Genomic DNA, 10,809 nt, shown 5'->3' with positions numbered 1-10,809 from the left:
CGTCAGTGTGAGTAATTATGAGTAGATGTGTTGTTCCATCGTTTCACCTGAGTCAACCAGGTCAACCAGCAACACGCAGGATTAAACGGAGGGTAAACAGAAGCAGCTTCTGCCTGTGAACAGTGTATCCATGCGGTTAACCCCCCCCCACAGCCCCCCCAGCCCCCCCCCCCCCCAGCCCCCCACAGCCCCCCCAGCCCATGGTGAGAAGCTGCTCCTCAGAACAGCACTCCTCTCTTTCCCTCGCTTCCAATCCTCCACACTTGTTGAAGAGCTGTCATCTCTTTCTTTCCTCTCTCCCCCTCCCTCGCCACTCTCTCTTCCCTCTCTCTGTCATCTCTCCAGCGTGGCTGCAGGGGCGGATCAAAGCCGAGTGGAGGCGGAGGGAGACGGGGGAGAGGAAGAGTGGGATGGAGGGGGGAGTAGCTCTGTTTTCTCGGGGTGAAAGAGAGGACAGGGTGGCTCTGACACACTTTACAAACCCCCCTTGAAATATGTTCCACTCATGACTGACAGTTACGCAGCCACACGTGCTCACGGATGATGAGCCAATAAGAGGAGCTGATGTAACCACCAGGAAAGACGGGAAAACATGTGAGAAAGGTGACCCTAGCAACCAAAATCACTCATTATGGGTCTGCTGGGCATGTGCACTTGGGAGCAGAGTTGCCACAGACGTGGAGAGTAAGTGCATACTTGTATGCATTATGTACTTATTTTACACTTCCAGGAACCCACTGGTTTCTGTGCGTCACTTCCGGCTCCCGCTGGCTTGAACTTCAGGTGCAGTTTTAGACTTTGGCCACCGGGTGGCAGCATTGCACGTCCTGGTGACTCTCCTCCCTCAGAGAGAACAGCGCTCACGGTCCGATGGTTTTATTGTCTTGGTTTTTAAAGACAGGATTATGTTAACAGTTTAATCTTTCAGAATGTCTCATATTTCGACCTATGATGATATAAAAAGGTTTAAATTGACATCACAAAGGTGCTTAAAGTGCGAATTTGCCATCTACCTGCTGTCTGAAAGCAACAAAAATGACAATTATCGTCATTTCAATGATGAGCTCAGCATCTTCAGTGCTTCCAGCCAGTAGAATATTCCTGAAATTATATAATCTTTCATGATATTAAATTGACTTAAATTTGAAACACATTGTGCACAGACAAAAAAACAATAATAAAAAAAAAAAAAAAATTGAAAACATTTGCTACGAAATTTAATGAACGGCTGTTTGGGTTAAAGAAAAGAAAACCTGATGGATTAATGAACTGACTGACACACAAAGACTTTATTGGCGGGTTGATTAAAATCTTTTCCACCTGCCCACAGTCAGCTCCAGATTTACGAGGACACATTTATTGAGCAGGAGAAGCTCAACAATCAATCAACGATGAGCAGACCAGCGAGAAAAGTAGCTCTGAAAAGATCATTATCCTTCTCTGCTGCAGCTGTTGAACGTTGGTGTGAGGAGTTAAAGTAATTAAGTTTGTTAAACCCACCTTGACAAACTTTATATTGATGTTATTTATCTAGTGAGCCATAAATTGGTCCTAAATGTCCTGCTCTGCTGCTGGCCTGGTTCACTTAATAATTCGGCCTTCAGCCAAATTCACAACATTTGCCAAATGTAATTTTAGCACTTTGAATGTTCTCGACCTAAAAAGCGGCTCAAATCGGGCACCACATAAACGCCGTCAGCCGTCGTTCACAGGCTAAAATGCTCGATTCCTAAACGTATAAAATTACAGCAGATTCAGCCATTAATGAACATTAAACTCTAAAATAATTGGTAAATGTAGCTTCATTTGTTTCTTTATTTCTACCTTTTTTCATTCATTTATCTATTTATTTAATGTCTTCATTATTCCTTCATATTTTCCTTCAGCCCAGAACTCCCATTTACACAAAATGTTTTATTCTAATATCTTTAATTCACATTTTATTTCCTATCTTCAGTCTTTCTGTGTGGGAACATCTCTATAAAACCTCCACATTTTCCTGTCAAAACTGGAGGATTCTACTATGAATAATCCTGGTAACGCACCCAAACGTGGACCAGATGTGCGCGTTCTTCCTGGGAAAAACCGCAGAGCTCATCGACAGTAAGGGAAGTTCTCCAGAACCTGCTCGGAGTGATCAAGTCCACAATTCAGTTGTCACCTGCTGCCGTGGAGCATTAGCCTGCAGCGCTCTCCAGGCTTCACCTGGTAACTGGTCCCGCTGCTGCCATCCAGGGATAGAGCTGTCACACTCTGACAGCCACACAGCTCTGCCGAGAGGTGACAAAATCTGCTGCACTGAGCTGGTAAAATATGAGGATAATGCTGTCTTTTACTCAGCAGCTGGAGATTCATTATAAAACTGTGAACTTGATTGGCCAGAACGTGCAGCCTGCAAGCTGTTGTCAGTGTTCCAGCAGGGCTCGTGTCATCCTGTGTGTGTCAGTGTGTGTTTTCATAATCGGAGGAAAATATGAGACAATTTCCATTACACTTGCTGTCGCGTGCTCATGCTAGCTGATCGTTTTGGCACAAAAACACAACCTCTGCAGCAGATAAAGTCCACAAATACAAAGTTTCAGAAAATCAGAAGACACGACAGTAAACTAAGGAGAGTCTTGTAAAGATTTTCACTGCAAAGGTCGACCCTGATGTGACTAATAATCAGTGTGGTAAGACACGTGCAGTTGCATATTCCAACCACCGGGGGCGCTGTACTGTCCACCTTTTGGATGAAATTCACTGTTGTTTCAGAGACGTTAAATGTTCGGCTTCAGGACGGGCCGAGTGTCGGCATGAACCTGAGACGGAGCCTTTTCCACCTTTTGGCTGGGAGGAATCACGCTGTTATACGAAAGTTAAATCTCTGGATTTTCTTAACTGGGTCACGAGTTCCAGTCGATTTTTTGATGCTTTGAGAAAAAACGTGAAGCGTCATAGATCTTTTTACAACCCCCGTCAGAGAATCTTCCCAGTGAAGGAACTTTTTTATTCTATTTTTATCGCTGTAGTTTGATCAAGCAAAAAATGGTTTAGATTCATTAAAGTAAAATCCTCAATAATTGTAACGATACAAACCGTGAATGATTTTCGAGTGTGATGGACTTGCTCATCATAATAAGTCAGAAGGGCCAGAGACGTCCAGGAGCACCAGTATCCGTTCATGAATTCCAAATGGTTCCCCTCACTGACCCGTGACCACCTCCTCAGCCTCCATAGATGCAGGTGCAACCAAGCAGAAGGACTGAAACAAATCGCCCTAATAGAATTTAAATGTCTGGAATTAAATTATGTATAACGAAGGCAACCCTTAACCCAAACCTGCTGCCTCCCAAGTCAAACAAGACTGGCAGGAGAGTTCTGTGGCTACTGGGCAGCAGGACCGGTGAGCAACGGTCCAGCCTCTCTGGATCAGCACGATTGGGTCTAGTTTATTCTGACCTAATTAAACTAAGTAGCCTTTCTAATTTTCATCAAAGGCTGAATGACAGCAGCTCATTCCAACGCTTCCAATATTCAGGAAAAATGCTGTTGAATGATTTTAATTAGTGGAAAAGTTTCACGTCCCATCACTGGTGTGTGTGTGTGTGTGGTGTGTGTGTGTGTGTGTGTGTGTGTGTGTGAGAGAGAGAGAGAGCAGAGGTTGACTGATGTCAGCGTTCTCGCTCCACGCTGACCCTGTCATGGTAACTGTCATGAGTGTTTCACCCTGAGCACGACACTCTCTCTCTCTCTCACACACACACACACACACCCACAGCAGAGGCGCAGCTCCGTCAGCACCAGGCCGTCAGGGCGACTGACGTCTTCCCAAGAGCGTGCACGTTTGCAGGAAAGTGATGTATTGAGCCAATCACGGGGCGACGTCTCATACATCACTTCTATTGCTGCGGTTTGGCCCCAAACTTCTCCCCCCCCCCCTGTTGTTCAATCTTCCTCTCTCCATTTTGGGCAGAAGTGGCAGCAGAAGAGAGAAATAATAAAGTTTTCATGAGACTTTGAGCTTGTGGGAGACACAGACGGGGTTTCTGTTGGGCTCCTGGATCTGTCCGAAGGTGGAGCTGGCTCGGTGCACGTGTGGCCGGGCGGAGCCACAAATAACAACACCTGGCTTCCTCTCCCACTCTGGAATATAAATGGGACCTTTTATATTCCCGTCACGCAGTTGAAAGCAAACATTTTGATTTTGCAGCATGGTTTTTGTCCCGGTTCTGTTCTTCAGTCGCGCTCACAGTCGGAGCTGAATTCAGGTTGGGATGGAGGGTTTTTGTCCGACTCTCGGAGCTCTGATGCTCAGTAAACAAGATAAAGACGCTCCCGTCGTCTTTGAATTGAAAACATGGAATTTCTCTCCTTTTTAGTCCTTTTTTATCCTCACAAAACTCAGACTGGGCTTGTATTCACGCTGCCCTGACAGCTCCTTCTGATGTCTTTTGGGTTTAAAAAAGAAATAAAACCACACGTTCTTCTGGTGTAAACAGAGATTTCATGAACAAAAAGCGTCCAGGATTTCACCTTCCACTGAAAGATGATGGCGTTTTCATCATTTGAGTCCTTTTCAGCTGTTGGTTCTGACCCACTGACATAAATAAGGAAGATGGAACGCTTCCTCCTTCCAGTGCTGGGACATTTCAGATCTGCAGACTCAGCTCCAGCGAAAGTGATGAAAACCTTCAGATTAGTGCAGATTAAAACAGATCAAAGAGAAGCACGTCAGATCCCCTCACAACTGAGGAGACACAGTGTTGGTTCTATTCAAGGAACCGAGGAAGAACTCCTGTTTTGGACCTGTGAAACATTATAGCAGGAAATAAAGAAGAGTAAAACACTGACACCATAAAACCTTGACCCTTCCCAGCATGCTCAGCGTTCTCTTGACGTTAGCGCCCCGAATCAGCTGCCGATCCGTCGGCTCACCTGAGGAGGAACCTGAGGAGCTACCAGACAGACACAGGTGATTGGCAGGTCACAGGTGACGGGCAGGTCACAGGTAACGGGCAGGTCACAGGTGATGGGCAGGTCACAGGTGCCTCCTCCGAGGTTGTGTGGAAACATGCAGCTTCCGAGCTTCCAAATCTTTGATCCATCTTAATTCCATTTATCATCACCAGGGCAGCGTCACCTAGAACAACTTCAGACAGGAGTGAGGTGTCTAATTGGCCATCGTTAATGGCTGCTGATGAACCTTCATGGACGTTGGGCCGCACGCGGCGCCGACTCGCCCCGCGCTGGACCTTCGCGCCGCTCTGGTGCCTTTTCCACACCTGACTGCTTCCATGGAGACGCCGTCGGGAGACTTTTGGCGTCTCACAACGGCCGTTGGAGACGTTTCAGCAGTGACGGCAGGACGAGTGGCGCCACCTACCGACCGGCCAGCTGTACTACAGCGTCCTCCTTCATTGTGGCTTCACTTTGACCTCATTTATAGATGCAAATAAAAACAATTAAGAAAAAGCATTGCATTCATTTATTTGTGTTTTTACAGCCAGACTCTTCTTCTCTGTCTTCCGTAATGGCTGCAGCATGAAGGGGTTTGTGTTCGTGGATCTCTGGCTGCGTTCACACACAGCAAATCTTAAATTTGAAGGGCTCTTTCTATGTGGGGCCGCATGCAAATCACGGCAGGCGGTGATTCTTTGTTCGTGGAGGTTCACATAAAAGCGTGAAACGTGTGTGTAAAGCAGGCAGGTGCAAACTGCGGTGGATGAGACAAAGCCAGTGGCAGCCAAATAGCCGTGCTGTCCTGGAATAAAAGTGCAGAAGTTGTTTTTTTAAGCACTTAGAGCAATTAGTGCAGAAGACAGAGCCAGCTGAGCCATTGATTACTGTTATTTATAAACCTGACAGCACCCTGATGGGAGGAGAAAAGCTACCCTCTCCATCTTTTCTCCTCTCTTCATCCACACCTCGCTCCTCTTACACCTCACTCCTGCTAACAGCTTCCCTCCTGCTCTCTTCTTCCTTCCCTTTTATCCACTTTGACGTCGTCTCAGTAGATTCCAGCACATTTGCTATGACTTCCTTGTTTCTGCTCGCCATCTTTCTTTCTTTTTTTTTCCTGCTTTGAAATGAAGGCAGGGTGGAGAGGAAATCCCCCGTAAACAAGGACAAAATGTATTTGTGAAAGACAAGCTAATACTCCCAGCGGTCTCTCCTCGGGCCTCGCTGTGGTCTGGGAATGGCCGGACACAAAGCAGCAGACAAAACAGCCCCTCAGGCTACTCCCAACATTCTCAGAGATTGTCTTGCAGGCAGGAATGACTGCAGGAGTGTCGGAGTGGGAACGGAGGCCTCTATTCCCAGGCTCCTGAGCGAGCCGAGCGGCAACAACAGGGGTATCATGGCCCCGGCTCCCTTTGTGGACCCTCGGGGTGGAGGTGCGGAGGTGGACCTGAAAGCACAGGTGTGTCAGGACGTGGGGGCGGGGCAGGAGATGGGAACGAGCATCAGGGACGTTTAGGGGGTCAAGTGAAAGATCGCGGCAGAGAAAGTCCCAGTCTGGTTCCAGCCTGGCGTCGGAGTCCGACTGGAACTGGTGGGGGGACTTTTCATTAATACCAAGTTGTTCTGAAAACAAACACACACATAATTCACACACTGACAGCGAGGAGGATCTATAGGATGTTACAGCTCCCAGAATTACCCACAACCGCTCAAACACTAATTAGTGACAAGGTGCAGCATCAGTTTGTGAGGATCCGTGAGTCATCAGTGCTTATTAGAAAGGCTCCATCCCAAAATAGCAGCAGTTGTTGCAGCAGATCAGACGGGGGAGCTGCTCATGAGGAGCTTTGTGTCGGAACTATTCTGAGCTCTCCCTCTGGAGGACACACACACACACACACACACAACACACACACACACACACACACACACACACACACACACACACACACACACACACACACACACCAAGGAAACCCAGGAAACCTCAGAGAAACTAAATCAAACGTTCTACCAGGACTCTTTCATTCTAATAGCTGTAATAAATATTAAACGGAGAATTCTACAGAAACGAGAGCTTTTGTGCGTAAAAACCGGGATGCACACAATCTTTGTTTTGTGAGACAATGATTAAACAAATTATGCAACAATCTGCAAGTTTGATATTGATGATCTCCCTAAATCACAGATAAAACAGCAACAGATGATCATCTTGTTCTATAGACATGTAGCTAAAAGTGCATTAATGATGAATGAGCAGCTTCTTTAGTAGAGAGATCATCAAAACTCTGCTCATATATCAGATCAAATGTTTCATCTCACATCTTCATGGAGAAAAACAAGAGGAAAATCCAGCGAGAATCCTCCTCAAAGCTCAGAGTGACAGAACTCTAACTGCTGCCCCCCCACTTCCTTCAGCACCTCCTGTCCAAATCCAGCTCCAGTTCATGTGTGTGTGAGTCTGTGTGTGTGTGTGTGAGTGTGTAAGAGAGAGAGATGAGATGAGATCTACAATCCTGAAAGGAGAGGATTCGCAAACTTTCATGAGAATGAGACTGTTGAGATGATCAGAAAACTGAGAGGTGTGTGTATGACTGTCCTGTGTGTGTGTGTGTGTGTGTGTGTGTGTGTGTGTGTGTGTGTGTGTGTGTGTGTGTGAGACCGAGAGAGCGGACCTGGGAGATCAGAGGGGGGTGCATGCTGTCATATTTGAGGTGAGATGTGGGTTCACGCTGAGGTGAGATTTTTCTCAAGGGTCCGGTGTAAAGGAAAAGCAGATGGGGAGATTACCAGTGTCCTCTGGAGGGGCTGCGCACGCCCGGATTATGCTTGTGTACAGAGCGTGCACGTGTGTTTGAAGGAACCTTTGTGTACCAATTAGTGATTGAATTCAAGGGAACAGCCGTCAGTGTTGCAGCTGTGCGATGACTGAGATATTCTCTATACAACGTGTACATTAAACCGCTGGTTCTGTCCATTCTCAGGTTTCCACGAGGAACTAACAAGTCGCCCTATTAAATGCTCCAGGAGATTTTCACATTTTAAACATCTCTACCTCATTTGAGCCGCTGCTTCAGCTGAGCAATTATCTCATTACACCAGCAACAGACCAAAGTTCTGGAGGGTCCAGCTTCACGTGCTGGTGGCCAGTGGGGGGATCTGATGCTCCATTAGCCTGGCTGTCAGGAACATGACTGCAAACAAAAGCTACTCATTAGCTTTGCAGCGCAAACGCACTGATTTTGTTGCTGGCTCCTCGATGATCCAAGTCAAGAAGTTCCCGCTGAAACGTGGTGCTCAGGGAGGAAGTCGTTCAATTCTTTCAGCGCTAAATAAGTGGCACTGGAGCCGGACTCGGGTCAGAACTTTTACCTGAACACATCGAGGCCTTTCACAAACATTTGTTCGCCACCCAAACAGCTCCGGCTTTGGACCTCCTTCAGCTCAATTTGCTCCCGTCAATAATTGCGCCTGTGTGGCATTATGGTATTTGTGCAGAAAAGAAGTGTGTCAGCATCCAATTAGCACCCAGCAAAACCAACACAACCTGTCACAGTGGATTATCCCAACTCTCCTACCCTCCGTATCACATGCTGGTTTGCTCCAACACCCTATTTACATTTTTATTGGCCAATTATCTCCTTCTCTCCGCAGTGTGTCTGGGAGCAGGGCGTTCAGTAATGGGGGAATCGCAGCCATTCTCTAATTGAAAGACTTTCTGGGGATTATGGAGAGGTCAGAAATAAAGTTGTTTTGAGAAATCATAAACATAAGCCTTTTTCTCTGGCTCTGTTAAGGAATATTATTTCTTCTGCAGCAGCAGCTGTTTATCGTCGTTCCCTCTCAGCGGCGGCGGCTTATCGCTCCTCCACGAAGGCTTTAAGTTGGACGTCTGTCTCTCTTATTGAGGAAACAGGGATGGACAGAAGGATGATAGCACGGCTCGAATTAACTTTCCACTTTTCTCTCCAATCTTTGGTGCGTTAGATGTGTCGTGATGTAACGCAAAGGTCTGACAACTCGCAGACACACGAGGTCTCCTCAGTGGATTCTTCACACGCGCCTGCAGGAGGGTGTGAAACAGAAGGCTGGAATTTGCTTGATCAGCCGACTGCAACAGCGTCTTGAGGAGCCAGTCAGGCTGTGACTTCCTGCGTCTCCTGGGTTCGGAGCAAATGTGACCCGCTAGATGTTATTTAAGAGTATTGTGACTCTGATAGAGGAACTCCGAGACATTCAAGCGAATAAGTTTAAGGCATTCCAGCAAACATATACTCAGGTGAGCAACACATCCAGAGGTTTCTGTAGCTGAAATGGCTTCTGTGTGTCCGGTGTTGCTGCAGCCACCATGGTTAGCCTCCAGTCTGTCTTCTAAATGGAGCAGAAATGCACTAAATATTCTTTAAATGTCTCTCTAAGCAGCACTTTCATCCTGCCCTTTCTTCATTAAACAGAGCGACGCGGCGAGCACGCCCCTCCTGATAAAGGTCATGGAGCAGATTCAAATCCACAGTTTTTCAGGCAGGTCCAGACGAGCCGCCTACGCCGCTCTGAGCAGACACCGGTGGGCAGCGAATTCATCTGTTCCGCCTTTCAAAGTCTCCACACTCAAAGTTTGACTCGGTCCACTCGGCTTGGAAATGATATATCAAGAATTTAAATAAAGAAAAACATCATCATGGAGGAATGAGCAGGTTTTACCTCATTTCCTGTCAGTAGTGTCGTGGAAACGTGGTCACATGGTTGTTCGTTCATCAACACGAAGGAGCCCTGACAGAAGACGAGAAGACGGAGACGGAGTCGCTCCGATACCTTTGCGCTGTAATTTGGCAGCTTGGATTTGTGTGAGCTAATCACATGCTAACACCTGATTTAGCATTCTGAGCCGTGACGACTAATCTAACGTGATTTAGCAGGCGGAGGCGAGAAGTTCACCGCAGAACCTGCGGTGGGATTGAGCGAAAACAAGGTGCTCTGTGATTTTGGCATCTCAGCGGATGAACGCCAAGCTCCAAAGTCTCAATCAGCTTCTCGCCTCTATTTTCAACTGAAAGCTGTGGGGATGCAAGTGGCAGATGCAATCAGAGCGTTTCTCCAATCTGCAGAAGAAGCTACTCACAAGGCTGAGAGCGCCGAACTCCCCTTTGTGAGGGTTGGGACAGCAGATGTAAACAAGGAGAGCGAGCAGGTTTGCTACTCAGGTTACTGATGAACAAGGTGATTTAGCATTTCCAACAAGCTCAGATCGGAGAGCAGCCTTCTCCTTCTGCGTGGTTAGCTGCTCCATGCTCTGCAGACCGTCCTCTGATCAATTAGCTGCAGGTGGCCAACCTTCCTGGACTTCTTGATCCATTTATAGCTGTCGCTGCCCCCCCACCACCTAAAAAAGACCCTTTTTGTAGATCACACTGAGTCTTGAGAACATCCTGAAAAAGAAGAGCAGCCCGACTATCTGAGTCCGTTTCCTAGCTGCCTTCAGATGTTCTAACCAAATTCTTACTCATCAACATGTCAGACAAGAGATAATGAGGAGTATAAATAAAGGAAGGGTGTAAAAATCAGTATATTTATAGTTTAGAGTGGAATAATCAGCAGGACTTTTCCTCTTTTCCTCTGCATTGTTCTGTTCTCTGGAGGGAACCCGTGTATTAAAGAAGGGAGGAGGGAGCCAGACCGAAGAAAACATGCAGGCCAGCGATAGAGAGTGTGTGTTTAAGGTTGTGGTGATTGCTGGTGGAGGAGATAAGTGGACAGAGTTTGCAGCACAACAGACAGCAGCCATGAGAGCAGAGGCTCTTGGGTAAAGACGCGTTCTGCACTTAAGAGCGAAATACTCACCATGTCCACATCTCCTCCGCTACCGCT

This window comes from Takifugu flavidus, chromosome 4 (genome assembly GCF_003711565.1).
Source record: "Takifugu flavidus isolate HTHZ2018 chromosome 4, ASM371156v2, whole genome shotgun sequence".
Classification (NCBI taxonomy): Eukaryota; Metazoa; Chordata; class Actinopteri; order Tetraodontiformes; family Tetraodontidae; genus Takifugu; species Takifugu flavidus.
The sequence above is the reverse complement of the archived record's forward strand: the minus strand, read 5'-3'. Positions refer to the sequence as shown.